The 23,059-nt window shown below is 46.5% G+C and overlaps 1 protein-coding gene across 4 annotated transcripts in view; it reads right to left on the bottom strand.

The window, feature by feature from the left end:
- NXN (nucleoredoxin) overlaps positions 1-23,059 on the bottom strand; it is a 159,282-nt gene that overhangs the window by 112,025 nt on the left and 24,198 nt on the right. Inside the window, exon 1 of one of the 4 annotated variants that reach the window (XM_043478733.1) lies at positions 21,948-22,105. The exons of the other annotated variants lie outside the window; for them this stretch is intronic. The gene's annotated coding sequence lies outside the window, so the exon portion shown is untranslated. Of the gene's footprint in view, positions 1-21,947; positions 22,106-23,059 lie in introns of those variants that run through there. 4 annotated transcript variants of the gene reach the window in all.

Genomic DNA, 23,059 nt, shown 5'->3' on the forward strand with positions numbered 1-23,059 from the left:
AGGCTATAGTTCATACGGTCATAAAGACTTGGAAACAAAAAAAAAAAAAAAAAGACTTGGAAACGACTCAGAGACTAAACAACAACAAAAAGCCTTGCTGGATTCAGGTCTGGGGGCTGATGAGCCAATCTGTGCGCCTGATTAGCCTTAATCAGGGAAATTAAAGTGGAAGTTCCAGAAACCAAATTAGGACTGGTCAGAGTCCCACCTGAACAAAAACAGTCATCTACATTTTCAGTCCTGTTCCCTCCCTCCAAAGGGCTTATAATACAGCTTGGGAAGCAAAATGAAAATTATAAATCAACATAGGTAAGTGCCCAACTGCCGATAAGAAAATAACACCAAAGGTTCCCAGGAGGGATTATCTGAGAGTTGAAGAAGGCTTGTGGAGGGCATAATTGCGTTTGGACAGGCAGAGTATAGAGGGGAAGACATTCCAGACAGGAGGAACAACCAGAGCAGAGAGGGGAGTGGGAATGAGCTGGGGCGTGGGGTCTGTGAGGACACAGGCTTGCCTGTGGGAGTGGGGAGGGGAACGCCCTGGAGCGTAGTGAAGACTAGAACTGAATTTGGGCAAGGGTGGAGCAGCACCCAGATCACAGGGATGGGCCCAGCAGGCAACGCGAACTATTGCTCAAGTTAGTTGCTAAGTGAAAGTGGTGTTGGAGAAAGATTAGTGTCTTAGCATAAGTGATGAACTGAAGCTTGGGAAGGTACAACAGGAGATTCCCATCTGTGGTCTACTCTCTTAGGTCTCTTCTGGGTACCACACTAAGGGGCCTGTTGTCTCTCCCTGCCTGCCATCCACAAGACAAGGATTTCAGAACAAGCTTGTGGCATTTCTTCTCACTGCCATGAAAGAGGGCCTGAAGCTCCTCGAAGCTATTTGAGGGCTGGGAAATTACCCCAGAGGTCTTACGTGACACACTCTTAATGAAAGAACTATAATGGCAGTAGGGTATGCTGGTGAAGAGGTTGGGCTTGGAGTCAGCCTGTCTGGATTTGAATCCCAGCTGTATCACTTACCAATCTGTGATCTTACGGAAGTTATCTAACTCTACTGCACCTTAGTTTAACGCATCTATAAAATGGGCTAATAACAGCACTTACCTCATAGGGTTGTTAGGTAGATTAATAAATTCATGTAAAAATTAGGCTGATGTCTCACACGTAAGTGTTCACTAAATGTGGCTATTATCAGTAGTAGTATTATACAACACATTAGCTATACTGTTCTAAGATTCTTTTTATGGATTATTTCAAGTCAACTAGTACACTGGTTTTTCTTAGAAAGTCTACACATCCCTCAACTGCATCTGAATCCATGTAACCAGTGGATATTTGCTTAGCATTTTAGAGCTGCAGAGAACTTAGAATTATTCAGTCCCTCTTTCAAAGATGAGAAATAAGACACAGAAAAGCTATGTCAGTGCTTAGTAAAAATATTCTTTCTACTGATTTGAGTTGTCCAAGATCACAAAGGAAATTAGAGATGGAGTATCCAGGCTCCCTCTTTAAACTGTTCCAATCTTCACGACCACTTGTAACAGCTCCTTCCCACTAATATTTGCAACCTGAATCTCCCAGGAGGACTTAAAATTCACTCCTTTCCAAATCCTCAAAATTTCCAAAAGGCAAGATGACTTAAGTGTCTCACTCTGGGTGACGCTGGGCCCAAGACACAATATCGTCACACTCACGCAAAAGGAATTCAGTTTTCCTGATACAATTTTATCCTCCAGGTTGCGTTTACTACCGACAAAAGCCAACATGTGCATCTAAGACACAGAACCATTCTAACTGGTGAGTGTGCATCGCAAGACCGAGGCAAGGCCTTTGGGAGAAGAGCCTGGCCGCCGGAGAAGATCTGATTAATAAAAAGATAAGCAGCCAAGAAATAAATTAAACAACTGCTCAGAGCGAGCACAAGAGAAAGGAGGCGGGGTGTGGGGGGAGACTTGGTGCACACAAAGAGGGCAGGGCACTGGGGGAGGGTAAGAACTGACTGTCTAATATTAGACTCACCACATGCTCAATTCCCAAATCCAAGCCAAAATGAGAGTCCCTTGTCCTGCTGACGCGTCCTGGGCAGCACATTCTGCTCCAGGACGCTTTCTGCAGCAGGACAGGGCATGAATGCGAAAGCCAATCCCCTCCATCTCAACCCCTCACTGCAACACAAAATTACTCACAGGGCTTATCTTGAAACGTCCTTTCATCTCTGCCTCCCACTGACCTAAAACAATACCTATAAAAAATACTCAAGACCCCTACAGTAAATCCATATCCCCATTATGCACTTACTAGCAAGCTGTTTATCCTGAATGATACGTGGCCAGTTTGAAAAATCTGCCTTCGTGTAAGCAGCTTCTTATAAAATAAATAAATAAAAGCTGTCATGAATAGCAGAGACGTATCAATTTGGACTAAATTCACAGATTCCAATGCAAGCAGCTAAGGTCCTTAAGCCTCAAGCACAAACAGCCTGTACCCTGAATTAATTGAAAAACAAACAGATGGGGGAAGACGGGATTACATGCCGTGCTATATGATTCAACAAATGATGTGACGTTCTCGCTTCTATTTCAGTGGCATTTTTCTTTTTAACTTTGTAAAAGCAATAAGTGCTGACTACAGGAAACTCAGGCAGGACAATAAGAAGAAAACCAGGGAGTCACTTCTGAAAAAGATCTTGAATTGATGATTGATGGTCAATAAAATCCCAAGTCGGGCCAAATTCCAACCCAATTAAGAACATTCTCCTAACCCGTTCCCAAGCTGACTTTCTAGTTGGGCAGAGTATCGTTTACTGCCACTCACGATTGCATCAGTTTTCTGTGCTCTTTAAAAGAACCGCAGGTCTCCACCCCAATTGCTAAGATTCTTCTCTGGCAAGAAGTCACCACCTCTGCTATATTGTGTGGTCTGTGTGACAGCCAAAGCCCCCCCTCAGCTTAACAACACTGAGAAGTGGGGGGCTCCCACTGGATGAGGGTGCCGACAGGATGAGGAGAAACCAAGGCCATTTTGTGGGTAGCCAAGCAGGCAATGAGGTTTGGGAAAGGGCAGCTTTTGGAAACTGAGACCTAGGAAATTGATCGGGTCCAGGTGTGGCTGAGGGAAACCTCAAACTGTGAACCTTCTGGTTAAGGCAGAATAAGGAGGAACTTAGGTGATAATGTTTGGAGAAGATCTGGTACAGTCGTGTGAAAGGAAACAGACACCAGCCTTGGGGTCCATGGAGGACTGCAGTGAACGATTATTCCAATCAATGAGCTATGTGTGGCTCATTCAATGTGAGTTGTTTTGCAGTCGTGTCCGACTCTTGCGACCCCATGAACTGTAGCCCGCCAGGCTCCTCTGTCCATGGGATTTCCCGGGCAAGAACACTGGAGTGGGTTGCCTTTTCCTTCTCCAGTGGATCCTCCCAACCTGGGGATGGAACCCGAGTCTCCTACATTGCAGACAGATTCTTTACTGGGGAGCCACCAGGGAAGCCCAATGTGAATATATTGAGCGCTTTCTGTGTATGAGGCCCTGAGCAATGCAGAACACGACCTTAACAGAGGCACTGCTCTGACAAAGCCCTGGGAGAGAAGGCTATTAATGTGGGTGTTGATGGCTGTGGTTCTTGGGAGAATACACCTTTCATACCAGGCCAACCACACGAGGGTCTGCTTAGCATCCTTCAAACATCCCCAGATAAAACCTACAGCCTTTCTGCCGTGAGGCTACACTATCCTCAGATCCCCTCCGCTCACATCAATTGGCCTCCAAAGGATGGCTGGGGTCTCTCTGTATCACCAGCACCCACTCACCTAATCAGGCCCCAACACAGAGGACATGGTTAAAGCAATCTTCTCTCATTAGACCAAACATGTTCTCGTGACAAAGACTTCCAGTTCTCTTTTACCTTTTTCCTCCCATTAAGAGTGGAAGAGCTGCCCTTTGTCTGAGTACCACAGTGATGCATGCTCGGAGCGTGGCTGTGGGGCAGATGCAGCCCTCACATACAGCAGCGTTCATCCCCAGGAAAGCCCTTGCTGGGAACAGACACACTCAGCCAGTGACTCTTCCCTTCTAAGCCTCCCAGTCCCCAAAGTGACCCGAAGACTGGACTCAGCTGTGGAAAGGAACGGAGCTGGATGAAAAGCGCTAAGCTGGAGAGAAGCAGGAAGAGGACAGCAAGGTATGTTGGCCTGCCTGCCTTCTGGGACGCCGAACCCTGGTCTCACGTATAAAGAGTGAGGAAAGAAGGATGCTGCCAACACCTGACTTCAGGGGTGTAGGGAATGTCAGCTGAACTGGTTTTCAGAATATGTGGCTTGGAAGAGAGTTTCTTTCTAACTTGCAAGTACATATGGAATACTTCACAAAGGTATCACAGTTCACACATGTATAAACTCACATTTTTTTCTGAAAAAGTTAAAATGATATAAAACTGGAAGTGTCCCAGAAAATATGGGACATGTGTTCACTATTACAAAACCTACTGATATAAGAGAGACAGAAAGCCACCCTTTCCCTCTGGTCCCTATAAGCTTATCTTTAGGGTTATTATAATTAGACAGCTAATATGCAAAAGTGCTTAGAACAATGTTAGGTGCACTGAATGCTATGTAAGTCAATTAAATAAGAAAAAAGGAACAACATGTTTAAATGCTTTAGCTTTGTACAACATATATAACAAAAATCTGAAGTGACCCCAGAGACTCAGAGTTGATGAAGAAATTGTCTATACCCTCCAGGGGCTCCAAAACCAAGGGGAGAAAGAACCCAGAGCTGCAGCCACTGGGGCTGTCTGACTAGGAAGGTCTGTAGCATGGGGCCAGTGCCCTTCTGGCTAAGTGCCTGGTCACGCATCCCAGATGGAGTGCCCTGCACAGAATTCCCCTTGCTAGTTTGGAGGTGAAATGTTTAATTGCAGTTCTTTAGACTTTGGGTAGGTAAACACTTAAGAAATCTTGAGACTGAATCAAGATATACATGTCATTTTAAATGCTGACATATATAAAGACATGATATTTTGATATATGAAATATTTGAATGCTGACTAGATACATAATGTTATTTAGGAATTAATTTGGGGGTACAATAACAGTATTACTGATTACTCTTCAAACTCTAACCTTCCATATATCATATTTCAATGTGGCTGAAATGATACAACATCTGAGATTTGCCTCAAAATAACAGAAAGGGAGGGAGGCTGTGAAAGATATAGATGAAACCAAATTGGCTATGAATTGACTATTGCTTCAGCTGGATAATGGGTATATGGAGTTCATGAGATTATGCCACTTCTGTATAATCTAAAATTCTCTGTAATAAGAAATAATTTTTTATTGTGCTTAATGGAGAGGCATGCCTCAAAAGAAGATCCCAGGCACTGGCCAGAGGAGAGAGAGGTTGCTTTGAAGAATTTGGGAAACAACAAAATTACCTGAAGGAAACCACTAGACGATGGATGATCAGGCGCCATGAATACTGAAGCAGTGGTTGAAGGGAAAACTGGAGGTGGGGTGGTGAAAAGGCAAGAAAACTGGAATATTCTCCATAATCAAGAAGAACATATGTTCTTCCAAGGTTATTGCCAGTGAAACCTCATTTCCTTCCGAACACGTACACAAAGTTGCTGGGGTTTCTCCCTACCTCCTCCCTCAACACACGCATGCCAGACAATTTCACTCTTCTCTGCACAGATTCCAGGGAGGTATCCTGGAGACAGACATCAAAGGAATTGGAGCAGGCAGCCCAGAACAGGTCATGCTGTCAGAGGGAGGCGAGGAACCACATGAAAAGCAAGAGAATTCACAGGACGTTTTATTATTGTTATTATTATTATTTTTAAAGAGCTCAGAAATGTCTTTCGTTTGAATTTTAGTTTAAGGACAGCTACCTCAGGGAGGGAGGGGGTGGCTTTGAAGTCATCTGGCCCAGAGCAGCACTCAGCAGCAGGCCAGCAGGGAAGGGAAATGCTGCACCCAGCAGAAAAAAACAGAGGGCTCCATGCAGGCTGAGGGGGCTAGTCTCTCCTCCCTAAATAACAACCTGGAAGATTTATGTTTGCTAAAAGGACAGGAAGGAAGGAAGGAAGGGAAGGAGGGAGGGAAGGAGGAAAAGGAACTGCTGCTAGATAGAAATAGTGTGGCTGGGACCAGGTTTGAAAAGGCTACCAAGGCCAGACTTGCAATTGCCCTTTGTTTTGTTTTCATTCTTTAATATTTATGCTATTGTTGTTCAGTCGTTAAATCGTGTTTGACTCTTTGCGACCCCATGGACTGTAACCTGCCAGGCTCCTCTGTCCATGGGATTTCCCAGGCAAGAATACTGGAGTGAGCTACCATTTCCTTCGCCAGGGGATCATCCCAACCCAGGGACCGAACCCTTGTCTCCTGCACTGGCTGGCGGGTTCTTTACCGCTGAGCCACCAGGGAAGCCCCAACAACAACAACAGCAACAATGATTTATTTGTTTATTTCTGGCTGCACTGGGTCTTCATGGCTGCTCAAGCTTTCTCTGGTTGCAGTAAGGGGGCTCCAGTCACGTGGGCTTCAGTATTTGTGGCACACAAGCTAAAAGTTGCTCTGAGGTATGTAGGATCTTTTCGGACCAGGATCTAACCTGTGTCCCCTGCATTGGCAGGTGGATTCTTACCTATTGGACCATCAGGGAAGTCCTGCAATGGCCCTTCTAAGCATCAGCAGCAGAACACAGAGACTAAGTAAGTGAAAGAGACCTTGGGGAAACCCAGCCAATGATCCCTGACATACAGAGGCCAGCACTGGAGGACAGCGTGGCCTGAGAGTTAGAATAAGCAGTAACTGAAAAGCCCGGGGTGGGGGTCCAAAGGCAGAGGTGTGGTATCTACTTCAGGGCGGCAAAAGTTTGCCTGGATGTGACAAACCGGTGGGCTGGCCAAGGTCACAGCTTATAGCTATCCGTAAGAAAAAAGAAAAAACAGCCCCAAGCATAAAGCTGACCTCATCTCAGCAGCTACAACAAACATAGAAGAAAGAGAAAAGAGAGGTTCCCTGCTAGAACCGGCCATGGGGAGACTGGAGGGCCGAAAGAGTGACATAAATTTATACTAACACACTCAAGATCCAAAGTGAGGCTCTGTCAGCAACAAGGCAGGCAGAGGGGAACCAAGTAAGAAATTTTCCCTGTCCGTGGGCAAATACAGTTCTTAAAAAAGCTTCCTTCATTCCAGGACAAACAATATAGACTACGAAGCTTCCAGAAATATTCAGCATCACAACAGTAATGTATAAAATGTTCCATTGAAGGGCTTCCCTGGTGACTCAGTGGTAAAGAATCTGCCTGTCACTGCAGGAGACATGGGTTCGATCCCTGATTCAGGAAGATCCCACATGCCATGCATGCTGCTGCTGCTGCTGCTAAGTCGCTTCAGTCGTGTCCGACTCTGTGCGACCCCATAGACGGCAGCCCACCAGGCTCCTCTGTCCCTGGGATTCTCCAGGCAAGAATAATGGAGTGGGTTGCCATTTCCTTCTCCAGTGCATGAAAATGAAAAGTGAAAGTGATGCTGCTCAGCCGTGTCCAACTCTTCACGACCCCATGGCCTGTAGCCTACCAGGCCCCTCCTCTATGGGATTTTCCAGGCAAGAGTACCAGAGTGGGTTGCCATGTCCTTCTCCCCCACATGCTATAGAGCAACTAAATTGGTGTACCACAACTACTGAGCCTGTGCTCTAGAGCCTGGGAACCATTAACTACTGAGCTGGCACCGCAACTACTGAAGTCCTCTCACCGTAGAGGCTGTGCTTCACAGCAAGAGAGGCCACTGCAATGAGAAGCTTGAGCACCACAATTAGAGCAGCCCCCCACTCTCTGCAACTGGAGACAGCCTGCACAAAAAGGAAGACCCAGCACAGCCAAAAACAAATAAAATTATATATATATATTTCAAAAGTTCCATTAAAAAAATGTTCCATTGAAGATACAAAGAGTAGGCTAGTGGAAACAGAAGGAAAATGTATGCTTGTTTTCAGACTAAAAAAAATTTTTTTTTAACTAATATGAGAAAATATTATAAGGAAACCAAAAATGCAACTGTACTTTTAAAATTTCCATTTAAAGACAATTTAAAACACCCAACAGAACCAATCCTGTAGAACTGAGAAGGGACTTTCCCAGTGGTCCAGTGGCTAAGAAGCTGCCTTTCACAACCTAGATGTCCATCGGCAGATGAATGAACAAGAAAGCTGTGGTACATATACACAATGGAATATTACTCAGCTATTAAAAAGAAAGCATTTGAATCAGTTCTAATGAGGTGGGCAAAACTGGAGCCTATTATACAGAGTGAAGTAAGCCAGAAAGAAAAACACCAATACAGTATATTAATATACTGTAATTTAGAAAGAGGGTAACGATGACCCTATATGCAAGACAGCAAAAAATACACAGATATAAAGAACAGACTTTTGGACTCTGTGGGAGAAGGCGAGGGTGGGATGATTTGAGAGAATAGCATTGAAACATGTATATTACCATATGTGAAATAGATCACCAGTCCAAGCTCGATGCATGAAACAGGGCACTCAAAGCCGATGCCCTGGTACAACCCTGAGGGATGGGATAGGGAGGGAGGGGGGTTGAAGATGGGGGACACATGTACACCCATGGCTGATTCATGTCAATGTGTGACAAAAATCACTACAATGTTGTAAAGTAATTAGCCTCCAATTAAATAAATAAATTTAAAAAAAAAAAAAAGAATCTGCCTTCCAATGAAGGGAGCACAGGCAGGAACATCAGTTACCTCTGGTACAAGACCTGTAGGTGATTTTCCCCTCTATACACTTTTCTGTACTTTCTAATTTTCTACAATGATCCTGTACTACTCCTAAAAAAAAAAAAAAATCCCAATAGATGTTTTGGTAAAAGAAGAAAAAAAAAGAATCTTGAGCAACTTTAAAATGCAACAGTAGTGGGAATTCCCTGGTGGTCCACTGGTTAAGACTCCATGCTTCCACTGCAGGGGGTACAGGTTCAATCCCTGCTCAGGGAATGGGGATCCTGCATGCCTCCCTGTGTGGCCAAAAAAAAAAAAGAAAGAAAATGCAACAATAAAACTGCAAAAATCAATTCCACTGAGGTCAAAGGCAGCTCCCCTCATGAAGCTATCGCCTGGACAAGTCTCTCCACTACTACTCAGAATTGGCACCTTGCCACTTGTCTTATTGTACAACAACCCAGTGGGCTTTCCAGAACGCTTAAAAACAGGATTCCACTGCACGGCCATAAATTCACAGCATGTGTTTGCCTCCTTGAATTTACTATGGGGTAGACAGGCGCGAGACTCCATCCTCCCTTCCCTGTGCCAACATACTTCACTGTTTTAAAATAAGCTGTCAATTGCTAAAGGTAAATATTAGGGTTAGCTCCTTCTCAGGCGTCATAATTCTCTCTCGACTCAAATGTTTGTGAATTTTAAATCTCTCAACCAAGGTACTTGTACTGCATGAGGTTACCCTGTGGGCAACTGCCTCCCAGCTCCATATTAACTGTTCTGGTGCACGGACCTCCAGAGAAAAGACACAAAGAGGAAAATGGAGGTTCCCAGGAGATCTACTGACGGAGGGTTCTGAGATCACGATGGGAAGGCAGGAAGGATTCCCGGGCCACGTTCTATGCTCTCACTCCAGGAAGGACTACTGTCAACACGCTCAACAACTTAACATACTTTGTCCACCTCACTTCTCCCAGCACTCCGTCACTGAACATAATGAGCAATACCTTATCATTAAATCATATATCTTTCTTTAAAAGAACATTACTAACAAATATGAAACTAACCCCGCCCAAGGAATCCATTATTGCCAGTCCTGTTTTATGAACAACAAAAAAAAAGGTTAGAAAAGGAAAATCAGATATTCATAAAATCACAACACTGGAAAAGACTTTAAAATTTAGCTCTATGTCTCCTGACAGGTGAATGGATAAGCAAAAATGCAGTACATTCGAAAGATGATAGAACTCTAATCAGCCTTAAAAACAAAGGAAATCCTGATACATGCTACAACATGGATGAACATGACTGATGATGCAGACATCATCAGTGAAAGTGAAATTAGCCAGACACAGAAGGACAAGTTCCGCATGCCTTCACTTAGATGAGGGTCCTAGGTGAGTCAAATTCAGAAAGAGGAAGTAGAATGCTGGTTCTCAGGGGCAGGAAGGGGAGGGAATGAGGAGTTACTGTTTAACAGGTACACAGTTTTAGGTACAGAGTTTCAGCTGGGAAAGATGAGAAAATTCTAGAGATACATGGTGGTAACAGTTGCACAACAATGTGAACGTATTTGATGCCACTGCACAACACACTTAAAAATGGCTAAAACGGTAAATTGTTATGTATACTCTACCACAATAGAAAATAAAACCTTTTTAAAAAGTCATTTAGCTCAACAACTCTTCCACTAAAAAAAAACAAAAAATTATTTTTTTTATACATAACTTGCTAAAACTTCTCTAAGGAGAGCTTGGAATCTAGATGACTTGTTCCAATATCACCCATATTAGACCCAAATTCCAAGGAGATCAACTATACTTCTGACTTTGAAGTTTAAAGTTTATACTGGACCTCTATGTACAAGAACTGCCTCCTAAAGAAGTGATTTTTCTGGGAATTCCCTGGCGGTCCAGTGGTTAGGATTCAGTGCTGATTTCACGGCCAAGGGCCCGGTTTTAAGCATGACCAAAACAATTTAAAAAAATAACTAAGTAAGTAAAGGAGTCAGGACTTCCCTGGTGGTCCAATGGTTAAAACTCTGTGCTCCCAATGCAGGGGGCCCAGGTTAGATCACCGGTCAGGGAACTAGATCTCACATGCCACCACCAAGAGTTCACGTGCCACAGCTAAAGATCCTACATGCCACAACTAAGACCCAGAGCAGCGAAATAAATAAAACTGAATCATAAATATTTAAATTAAAAAAAAATAAAGGAGTGATTTTCCCATCAGCTGCAAAAGCCTTGCTTTGTGCTCTTGTGAGTTGAGGCACCTTCTCTTACCTGTTCTCTTTGCTTCAATCAGTGGTGATGCTATGAGCCATGGGAGGGTTCTTCCAGTTAATCAGACGGCAAAGGGCCAAGAGTCTGGTGGATCTTTGTGTATTTGTTTATGTGGTTCAAGTAGCTAAAAGTAACCAGAGCTTTTTCCTTTTATCTTACAAATTAACTGGGTCTGTCCGTTGTTGGGGTAAAAGTGGTGAGAGATGTGGGGAGGGAAGGTTGAAATCTCTCCCTCATTCCCACCTCGAAAACATCAGGCTTTGTTTTGGGATTCCCTGCTAGAAACTAAACAGAAAAATCCAAGAATGCTTGGACAGAGGTCAAAATGTTTTAAATTGTGGCCAATGGGGTCAGTGTTTTCTTCCAGGTGAGGGCCACACGGGGGAAAATTTTAAAACCAACAATGATAAACCTCCTACTAACTGTGAAACACAGTGAGAAGAGAAGACTGGGCGCAAAATAGAAATGGGTTTTTCTGAAATGGAAGCAGACGCCCCCAGGGCTCACCAGAAAGCTCTCTGATCCGTGGTCTCGAGAATCAACAACGTACTATTCGTAACAGGATTTCTCCCTAAAGAACTCGTGGAATTGCCAAAAGAGGCTGAAAGCCCTTTTCTCCAGTCTTCGGGCCTGTCCCTGTAATAAGCCATGCACTCTGTCACCACCCTGAACCCACGCCTTCACGTTAGCCTCACAGGCCGGTCTTTCCCCCTCTAGTGCCTCCAACAAAACTGTACCGTAATAATTTTGCTCACACGCCACAATCATCATCTCATGCTTCTGCTCAAAACCCGTTAAGAGCTGCTTTAATCATTTTATACTCAGTGTAAACTTTCTAGTCCGCTTCTCCAGCCCTACCCACAGTGCAGACTTCTTCACCTCTATTCCCAGCAAAGATTATTTCACTTCTATTCCCAGCAAGCACATCCATCCCAGGCCCTCCCAGGAAGTGGGTTCAAGTCCCCGGTCTGACTTTTACAGCCGTGTGGTCCAGGACACTTATGTGAATGTAGAGGCTGGGTTTGGGGACAGGTCTGAGCTTTGATGCCCCCCTCTGTCACTTGCTAACTTGCATGGCTTGAGTAAGTCACTTTACTTCTCTGAGCCTCGACTTCCTCACATGAAGAAAGAGGACTAAAATAGCACCTACCTCACAGGGTTGTTCAGTGGATAATATGGAAAGAGCAGGCAAAGCTTGGGCATGGGGCTTGGTCTCTGGCCTATTTTTCCTCAGTCTCTATAAATGTGAGTTCTGCCAAATCCCAACACTGTTGTCAGGAATACACACTGGGGAAAGCATTTTGGGGTTGGGGTTTTTTTATTATTAATTAATTAATTTGGGTGCATCCGGTCTTACTTGCAGCATGCAGGATCTTTTTCAATGTGGCTCATGGGCTTAGCTGCTCCACAGCATGTGGGATCTTAGCTCCCCAACCAGGGATTTGTTAGGGGAAGCACACTGATTGAAACCACCCACCCTGGCCAGGCACCATAGTAACCATTCCCATGAGTTGTTTTATGACAGGAGGTCCTGATAAGGAATACGGAACTAATGAGCCACCACCAAGCGGAAGAGTTCAGGAAAGGTTGAAAGGAGACACCGTCCACTTCCCAGAATCCCTCTCACTAGCATCCATCTTGGCTGAGCGATGCATGTGCCACCAGGAAAGACTCTGAATGAGAATGACTGGCCAAAGACCACCCGGAAACTAATCCCATCACCATAAAACCCCAGACTGCAAGCCAGGTGGCAGAGCAGTTCTCCTGGGTTCCCTTACCCTCCTGCTCTCCACCCGGGTGCCCCTTCCCAATAAAATCTCTTGCTTTGTCAGCATGTGTCTCCTTGGACAATTCTTTTCCGAGTGTTAGACAAGAGCCCACTCTTGGGGCCCTGTAGGGGACTTCCCCCTTCCTACAACAGATTGAATCTGCATCCCCTGCATTGCAAGTCTTTACCAATGGACCACCAGGGAAGTCCAAGAAAGTAATCTGAAACCAGGCCAGTGCTATGTGGAGGCTAAGTATTATGACCACTGTTGAGCCATGTTGGGAAATCTCCCTAAATGTTCCTTCTTCCCTGCCCTTCCAGGCTGAGGCAAGTCCTGCCCTTCTTGGGGAAGCTTCTCTGACCAATGCAAGGGGTCCTGAGTGTGCCTTCTGATTCCTTTCATACAATTCCACAGGACTGAATGCCATCTTCTCTTGTTCTTTATTGCTTCTCTGATCCAGGTAGGGTCTTTTCTCTTTAAGGAGGAAGAGAAATTCTCCTTAAAAAAGAAAATTCTCTTTTCTCTTTAAATTCCCTGGAAACCACTCATCCATACTCGTGAATGCTTCCCGCCCCTCCCCCACCCCATCTGCCAGGTGCAGACCAGGTACAGAGTGCAGCATTGGGAGTGGCACCCTGGCAGTTGCCCTTAAAGTCAAAATCACCAAGAGCCCACCAAGAGCCAAACCGGGCCCTCAAGATGTGTCCTTTGACACACACACACACAACGTTTTAAATTTCAATTAGTTAGCAATAGAGGCACTAGTGGTAAAGAACCCACCTGCCAATGCAGGAGATGTAAGAGACGTGGGTTCGATCCCTGGGTCAGGAAGATCCCCTGGAGGAGGGCTTGGCAACCCACTCCAATATTCTTGCCTGGAGAATCCCAAAGGACAGAGGAGCCTGGGGGGCTACAGTCCATAGGGTCACACAGAGTCGGACAGGACTGAAGTGACTTAGCACAGCACAGCACTTAGAATCAGAAGAGCCCACAGTTTGTAAACATTTTGCAAGATCTGGTCATCCAGGTCTGTATTCCAGCAAGGCTGCTGCTCTGAGATGAGAATGCTCTTCCCACTCCCCTTCCATTTGCCCCAGGCTCGCCACTCTCCCTGTCTCCTCCAGATTCACACTTATCAGTTTACACAGGATGGAGCTGAGACAAAAGGGAATTACTCTTCCCTCCTAAGTCTCTACCAAAGGTTAGAAAAGAGAAGATACACTAAAAGGCAGCTATGTTTCCAGAAAAACAGGCAAGTATGTTTCTTTGTAGAAAAGAAAATTATTCCTATACATTTCTTAAGCACAGAATGTGTGTGGAAATTCCCCACATGCTTCACGCAATCAGGGGGTAGTCGGTATCTGAACTTGTTGCCAATGGCATGATCTAGAATCCCAAGTGGGTCTTCAAGGAACCTTGGGAAATAGATGAGTGTTTCCCAGATTACAGGGTTAGAAGCTGGACCCTGAAAAGCCAGTGGCCACTAAGATCACAGAGATAGAAGTTAGATACTGAAAAGCCAGTGGCTACTAAGGGTATGGATGTTTCTCCCAAGATAATGAACAGGGGGATCCAGTATCTGAAAGTAGATCACAGGGGCCACGGGGCAGAGGTGACCCAGCAGCGCCTCCCTCACTCAGGGTGTCTGGGGCAGCCGCCTTCTATGTACTACCAGTTGCTTATCTCATTTCTTACCCTCTTTCTCTAGAATCTTGTCAATTCTGCCCTTTCATAGCAATGCTAATCTTTCAGAAATGACCAACCAATGAGGAGGTCCTCTGGGTTAGGTCAGCAAACCACAGACTGGAAATGTCCCTGGGGTCCTGGGACCTTGGCTGTTTTCACCCTGTTGGCTGCTCAAAGGCCTCTTTCTTTGCTGCTACAGACATTCTTCCCTGGGGTAGAAAGAGACAGACAGAGTGTGTGTGTGTGTGTGTGTGTGTGTTGGGATGGCCGGGAGAGTGTGTGTCTGTGTGTGTGTTGGGGTAGCTGGGTGTGTGTGTGTGTGTGTGTCGGGGTAGCTGGGTGTGGGTGTGTGTGTGTGGGTGTGTGTGTGTGTGTCACGGTAGCTGGGTGTGTGTGTGTCTGTGTGTGTGTGTGTGTGTGTTGGGGTGGCTGGGTATGTGTGTGTGTGTCTGTGTGTGTGTGTGTTGGGGTAGCCGGGAGAGTGTGTGTCTGTGTGTGTGTCGGGGTAGCTGGGTGTGTGTGTGTGTGTGTGTATCGGGGTAGCTGGGTGTGTGTGTGTGTGTGTGTGTTGGGGTAGCCGGGAAAGAGTGTGTGTGTGTGGGTGTGTGTGTGGGTGTCGGGGTAGCTGTGGGTGTATGTGTGTGTGTGTGTGTGTGTGTTGGGGTAGCCAGGAGAGTGTGTGTCTGTGTGTGTGTTGGGGTAGCTGGGGTGTGTGTGTGTGTGTGTGTGTTGAGGTAGCTGGGAGAGTGTGTGTCTGTGTGTGTGTTGGGTAGCTGGGTGTGTGTGTGGTGGTTGTGTGTGTGTGTGTTGGGGGTAGCTGGGTGTGTGTGTGTATTGTTTGGAGTAGCTGGGTGTGTGCGTGTGTGTGTGTCTCAAGGTAGCTGGGTGTGTGTGTGTGTGTGTGTGTTGGGGTAGCTGGGTGTGTGCATGTGTGTGTGTGTGTTGGGGTAGCTGGGTGTGTGTGTGGGTGTGTGTCGGGGTAGCTGGGTGTGTGTGTGTGTGTGTGTGTGTGTGTCTCAGGGTAGCTGGGTGTGTGTGTGTGTGTCTCAGGGTAGCTGGGTGTGTGTGTCGGGGTAGCTGGGTGTGTGTGGGTGTGTGTGTGTGTCTCAGGGTAGCTGGGTGTGTGTGTGTGTGTCGGGGTAGCTGGGTGTGGGTGTGTGGGTGTGTGTGTGTTGGGGTAGCTGGGTGTGTGTGTGGGTGGGTGTGTGTGTGTGTGTGTGTGTGTTGGGGTAGCCAGGAGAGTGTGTGTCTGTGTGTGTGTTGGGGTAGCTGGGTGTGTCTGTGTGTGCGTGTGTGTGTTGAGGTAGCCGGGAGAGTGTGTGTCTGTGTGTGTGCTGGGGTAGCTGGGTGTGTGTGTGTGTGTGTGTGTGTGTGTGTTGGGGTAGCCGGGAGTGTGTGTGTGTGTGTGTGTGTGTGTTGGGGTAGCTGGGTGTGTGTGGGTGCGTGTGTGTGTGTGTCTCAGGGTAGCTGGGTGTGTGTGTGTGTGTGTGTGTGTGTGTGTGTGTTGGGGTAGCTGGGTGTGTGTGGGTGCGTGTGTGTCTCAGGGTAGCTGGGTGTGTGTGTGTGTGTGTGTGTGTGTGTGTGTTGGAGTAGCTGGGTGTGTGTGTGTGTGTGTGTGTCAGAGTAGCTGCGTTAACTAAAAGACTAGAGGCTGACGGATTCTACCTGCAATCACTCTTCTGAGCTCTTCCTTTTCCGATTCTCTGTGTTTGGCGTGCTCAAGACCCTAGCCTGCCTCATCTCCAGTAACACCTAGCCTGAGACATTCCTATCAAAGATGCCATATTCGCTTCCCAAATGTGCCAAAACTATGGCATATGACATATGTGTTGGCTACCCCAACACACACAGACACACACACACACCCAGCTACCCCAACACACACACACACACCCAGCTACCCCGACACACACACACACACCCAGCTACCCCGACACACACACACACACCCAGCTACCCCGACACACACACACACACCCAGCTACCCCAACACACACACACACACCCACACACACACCCAGCTACCCCAACACACACACACACACACACTCTCCCTGCTACCCCAACACACACACACACACACACCCAGCTACCCCAACACACACACACCCATACACACACACCATAAGACATGGTGGGGCACAGGGAGAAAGAACAGGTTTTAGAAAGAAAGCCAACTGACTGATTCTGCCACTTTGGGCACATCTCTTATCTCTCTGGGCCTCAGTTTCCTCATCTTTACAATGGGCGTAATGATGTCTACCTCATAGAGTTCGTGTGAATATTAAATGATGCAGCACATGGGAAGTCCTTTTCATCTCAGTGCTTGGCAAATGAAAGACTCCACCTTAAGTGACAAGCTGGGTCTGTTATTAGGGAGCTCAGCACACCTCCAGGGCAGGTGCTAGAGGCAGAGTTCAGTTACTGGCTCCACCACTAGGAAAATGATGCAGTCCAATGGTGCCTCATTCAGGGTGCTATGTGAGAATTAAATAAATAATGCAAAGCACTTAGACAGGGCCTGGCAAAGTTGGCACACCCAATATGTAAATAAAAGCTGTAATTTTTATTTTTGTTATGATTGTTTATTCTCAGCATTCTTCTTTCTGTGTGTCATTCCAGATCACAAAGCACTAAATACCTGAGCGTTCAGTTCAGTTCAGTTCAGTCGCTCAGTCGTGTCCGACTCTTTGCGACCCCGTGAATAGCAGCACACCAGGCTTCCCTGTCCATCACAAACCCCCGGAGTTTACTCAAACTCATGCCCATCGAGTCGGTGATGCCATCCAGCCATCTCATCCTCTGTCGTCCCCTTCTCCTCCTGCCCCCAATTCCTCCCAGCATCAGGGTCTTTTCCAATGAGTCAGCTCTTCGCATCAGGTGGCCAAAGTATTGGAGTTTCAGCTTCAGCATCAGTCCTTCCAATGAACACCCAGGACTTATCTCCTTCAGGATGGACTGGTTGGATCTCCTTGCTGTCCAAGGGACTCTCAAGAGTCTTCTCCAACACCACAGTTCAAAAGCATCAATTCTTCGGCGCTCAGCTTTCTTCACAGTCCAACTCTCACATCCATACATGACCACTGGAAAAACCATAGCCTTGACCAGATGGACCTTTGTTGGCAAAGTAATGTCTCTGCTTTTTAATATGCTATCTAGGTTGGTCATAACTTTCCTTCCAAGGAGTAAGCGTCTTTTAATTTCATGGCTGCAGTCACCATCTGCAGTGATTTTGGAGCCCAAAAAAATAAAGTCTAACACTGTTTCCACTGTCTCCCCATCTATTTGCCATGAGGTGACGGGACCAGAGGCCATGATCTTAGTTTCCTGAATGTTAAGCTTTAAGCAAACTTTTTCACTCTCCTCTTTCACTTTCATCAAGAGGCCCTTTAGTTCCTCTTCACTTTCTACCTGAGCATAGTACTAACCTAAAAGCATGTGAGCCCTGATCATCATCAGAACAGTATGTGGGATGGTACAGAGCTGTCTGACTGCTGGGGACTTGATGTGGGAAGGAAGGACACATCTTCCAGCTTAGTCTGGACTCTGTGTGTACAAAAGACGGGCTGAGAGTTGGTACCTACTCACTCTCCTAGATATGATGGGCAGACAGAATGGGTTCCTCAAGAACTTAACTCATTTTACATAGGGCCTATTTTACGTACCAGGCATGTGCTCTATGCTGGGGACAGAGCAGTGAACAAGACCCGGAAATGTGCATTTTTAAAAGATCCCCAGGTGACCCTGATTTATCAGCCAGGGTTGAAAATCAACCCATGATGTTGTACTTGGAGCAAGCACTTGAGGGAAACCTAACAGAACTGGGATGCCAACACCATTCCGTCTTCTCTCCCCATTGCACTTTGAAGCTGAGACCTGTATTCCCTACAATAATGTGGAATCATCCAAGAGAATAGGAAGAGCAGAGACTGAACCTCCTCTTCCCTCCACCGGCCTCCTTTGCCGCACCCTCCCTTCCTCAATCTGGAAAGAGAAGCAAAGTGAGGACCCTCTACCCTCCTGGGGAGGCCCGGGACTTAGCCCGAGCTCCAGCCTGGGAGCAGCAGCTGGGCTGGTGCAGGCAGACATTATCCATCCTTCAGCCCGTGCGCAGCCTCGACACCCTGTGATAACAGCCATTTGGTGAGCAGCTTCTGGGAGGGTAATGCTTGGGCTAAACAGCTCTACAGCCAGAAGTAATTTGCCCCAACTACTGGCCCAGCCTGGAGGCTAAACAATTAGTGGGGTTGATGACAGCCTGATGCTTGAGAAATCACTTTTTTTAAACAGAAGGGGGGAGAAAAGGTTGCTTAAAAGGAGCCCTTTAACTCAGAAGGCAGTCCCATCCACCTTTCAAATTCAATGCCCTCCGAATACACATCCATCAGTCACAGCAGGAAATCTTTCAACTCGTGAAAAAGCAAGAGAAGGAATTCAGATCAACATCACGGACCGGAGCAATAAAGCTGGTGCCGATTCACCCCTTCCCCTTGAGGCAGGAAAGAATCAAGGAAGAATTTCAAAATCTTTTTATTCAATTAGAGAAAGGGATCCGGTGGGGGAAGGGAGCAAGGACAGAGATCAAGAAGTTTAAGGTTTGCTCTTTTAAGCTCAAAATAAATCATGATAAGAAAGAACTAGAAGCTTTTTCTTTTCTTAAAAAAAAGATCTTATCTAAGGCCGGAACAGCATCTAGTGTTTGGGGGAAGGGTGGGGTGAGCAAACTGTCAGGCCGGGAGCAATCTTTCCACCCCTTCATCAAGTCCCCCAAAACAAAAGCAGACTCTGTCACGTGCTTCCAGAATTTTACAATCTTGAATTACAGCTTTCAAATAATTCAGATTCCACAACAGCAGATCTCAGAGACTGGAGGCAGACTACAAAGAAAATCCAGTAAAATATATCCAAACAACTGTACCCAAAATGGTAGCAGGGCAAAGACCCAGATGATATGGTAAATTTGGCTCAAGAGAACCAGTAGAGACAGCTCTGTAAGAAATACACATTCATCATTTCCCCCAAACTACTTTTAGAATCCACTGTTACTTTCTAGAAGTCTAACTTTTATGCCGACCCTCGATCATTTATGCAACAAAAGCAAACGACCCAGGACCCTAGTACTAAGCATATAAAAAGCATTTCCTCAAGAGAGCCATGAAAGTAAAAGACGCTTGCTCCTTGGAAGAAAAGTTATGACCAACCTAGGCAATATATTAAAATGCAGAGATATTACTTTGCCAACAAACGTCCTTCTAGTCAAAGTTATGGTTTTTCCCTGGTAGCTCAGTTGGTAAAGAATCCGCCTGCAATGCAGGAGACCCTGGTTCGATTCTTGGGTCAGGAAGACCCCCTGGAGCAGGGAAAGGCTACCCACTCCAGTATTCTGGCCTGGAGAATTCCATGGACTACAGTCCATGGGGTTGCAAAGAGTTGGACACGACTGAACAACTTTCACTTTCACGGTTTTTCCAGTGGTCATGTATGGATGTGAGAGTTGGACCATAAAGAAAGCTGAGCACCGAAGAACTGATGCTTTGTAACTGTGGTGTTGGAGAAGACTCGAGTCCCTTGGACTGCAAGGAGATGAAACCAGTCAATTCTAAAAGAAATCAGTCCTGAATATTCATTGGAAGGACTGATGCTGAAGCTCAAACTCCAATACTTTGGCCACCTGATGCAAAAAGCCAACTCATTAGAAAAGACCCTGATGCTGGGAAAGATTGAAGGCAGGAGGAGAAGGGGACAACAGAGGACGAGACGGTTGGATGGCATCACCAACTCAATGGACATGAGTTTGAGCAAGCTCTGGGAGATGGTGATGGACAGGGAAGCCTGGCGTGCTGCAGTCCATGAGGTTGCAGAGTCAGACACAACTGAGCGACTGAACTGAAGAGAACCAAAATTCTTTAAAAATTGATATGTATCAGTTGGCTGCTTGGCCATGATGGACAGCCCAGGTTTGAGTTGTTTTTGAGCACTACTCCCTCTTGGTTTGGTCAAGATTTTCTTTCCTTTTCCTCCAATCCGTGAGAAAAGTGTACGTATGCTCATATATGTTACCAAAGACCTGCATATCTATATTTATAAAATGGATCTCTGCCTCTCTTCCAAAAGCTTCTTTATTTAAGATTTAAAAGCTTATCACTCCCATCAGTAGAGCGTTCTAATCATCACAGAATTTGAGTTAATTGTTGTAACCCAGCACTCAGGAACCAGACTGCAATTTTTACAATTCTTCTCTGTAGAGATGCCCGAGCTCTCTTTTGGCAGACACGTATGGTTAAATCCAGGGTCTTTTTCAATAAATACATTTTTTACATGTGAGCCAGGGGGCTGTCTGTCAGCCGTGGGGAGGTAAACCTCCTGCTTCGGGCGCACTCCCGGCAGAGGCTGGCAACCCTGCTTCCATGTATGGAAGTGAACGAAAGCAGTAAAACCTCAGGCATGAGCCTGGGCAGGGCTGGGGGTGGGGGCGGCATTCCTCACTGTGCAGCAAGTCCTGGCCCAGAGGGAGGGAAGGACTCTGCCCTGCATCCTGTCCATCCGGCGGATTCTTTAGCGGATTCTTCCATGGAACAGCCATTAGGGCAGAAATGATGGGAAGCAGAAAAACAATGGGTACCTGGAAGTGGAGGCTCATCCACTCAGACAGCATGGACAGAGGGGGCCAGGCTATCTCCAGAGCAAAGCCCCGGCCCTAGAAACCAGTACCACTGGGTGTCTGCATGCATGCGCTGACCTCAGCACACTGGAATGCAGAAATCCCCCTACTCTCCAGCCACGGTCATGGCCCCTACAAGGCCAGAACTAAAGGGAGGCGAGCGTTTCCACATGGCCTAAGAGACTCATGTCTGAGACAGGAGGGACACTTCCTGGCCAGGGCAAGTCTAGGAGTTGCAAAAAAGTTTAGGTGACACTGTGGGGGCTGCAGTCAGACAGATCAAGGCTGGAGCCTGGCAGGCGCCATTGACCACAGGCCCTGGTATCCTCACCTGTACAATGGGGATAATATCTTAGGTATTCATTGTTCGAAGCCTGCAGTGCTGTGTGCTGTGCTGGCATAAAGTAAATGCTCTCAAAAGTGAAGTATTACTATTAATCATAATAAAATACAGAAATGGCTCGGGTTTCCCCAGTGGCTCAGCAGTAAAGAATTTTGCCTGCCAATGCAGGAGATGTGAGTTCGATCTCCAGGTCAGGAAGATCCCTTGCAGTTCCTATTCCAGAGGACCCCACTCCAGTATTCTTGCCAGGAAAACCCCACTGACAAAGGAGCCTGGCAGGCTGCAGTCCATGGGGTTGCAGAGAATCAGACACAACTCAGAGACTGAGCAAGCACATATACATAGAAATGGCTGAACGAAGATTTACAGTACCCTTTCTAAACAGATAAACCCATGTGGTACTTTTCAAGTTTTTCTGACATTTCATGTTCTCAGCATCACTCACCCTCTCTCTGATGCACCTTCCCTTGGCCTCTGTGAGCACCCTGCCCCGTCTGTGCCCCTCTGTTCCGGTGCCGTCCTGGCCCCAGATCTCCACTGGTTCTCCCCCGCACCTCCCCTTCAGGCCACTGACTTTTCTCTCCCCACAGGCTCTCTGGGGCTCTCAGTCCCTCTCACGGCTCTCTTTGCCAGTGACTCACAGATCCTTCCCAGGCAGAGACCTTCCTCTCCACAGAGCCGGAATCAAGTAGCCAGACAGCTGAACTTCTCTGCAGCTTTTACTCCCCCAGCCCCCACTTCCCCTGCCTCCGCTGGTGACATTAACTCCTTCCTGTCTCACCCTGTCTTAGCTCAGGCTGCCGTAACAAATACCAGAGACTGGACAGCTTAGATAGCAGACATTTATTTCTCACAGTTTTGGAGGCTGGAAGTTCCAAAATCAAGAGGCTGGCAGATTCAGCATTTGAGGAGGGCTCTCTTTCTGGTTTGCAGACAGTTGCCTTCTTGCGGGTGTCCGCACACTGGGGGCTTTAGGGAGCGAGCTCTGAACCCTTCCCTTATCAGGGCACGAATCCCAGGGTAAGGGCTCCACTCTCATGACCTCACCTAAACCTAATTACTGCCCAAAAGTCTCACTTCCAAATAAAATCGACACATGGATTTGAGAGGGACATAACTATTCAGTCCGTAGCACCCTCCAAAGCCAAGACATAGCCATCGACTGTATTTCCTACGGTTTCTCAAATCCACTGCTCCCCCCCATTCCCATCCCCATGACCCTGGGGCGGGGGAGACCCTCATCATCCTTCCCCCTCAGGTTCAGTGCTGTCCAATAGAAATATACAAATATACACCATTTAAAGAACTTTAGTAGCCACATTAAAAAGTAGGGGAAAAAAAAAAAGAAGTGAGGGACTTCCATGGTGGTCCAGTGGCTAGAACTCCTCGTTCTCAATGCAGGAGGCTCAGGTTCGATCCCTGGGCAGGGAACTAGATCTCACAGGCTGCAACCAAGAGTTTGCATGTTGCAACTAAAGATCCCTCAAACTGCAATGAAGATTGAAGATCCTGCATGCTGTAAATGAGACCCAGTGCAGCCAAATTTTTTTAAAAAGT

Source organism: Cervus canadensis, chromosome 1 (assembly GCF_019320065.1).
Source record: "Cervus canadensis isolate Bull #8, Minnesota chromosome 1, ASM1932006v1, whole genome shotgun sequence".
NCBI lineage: Eukaryota > Metazoa > Chordata > Mammalia > Artiodactyla > Cervidae > Cervus > Cervus canadensis.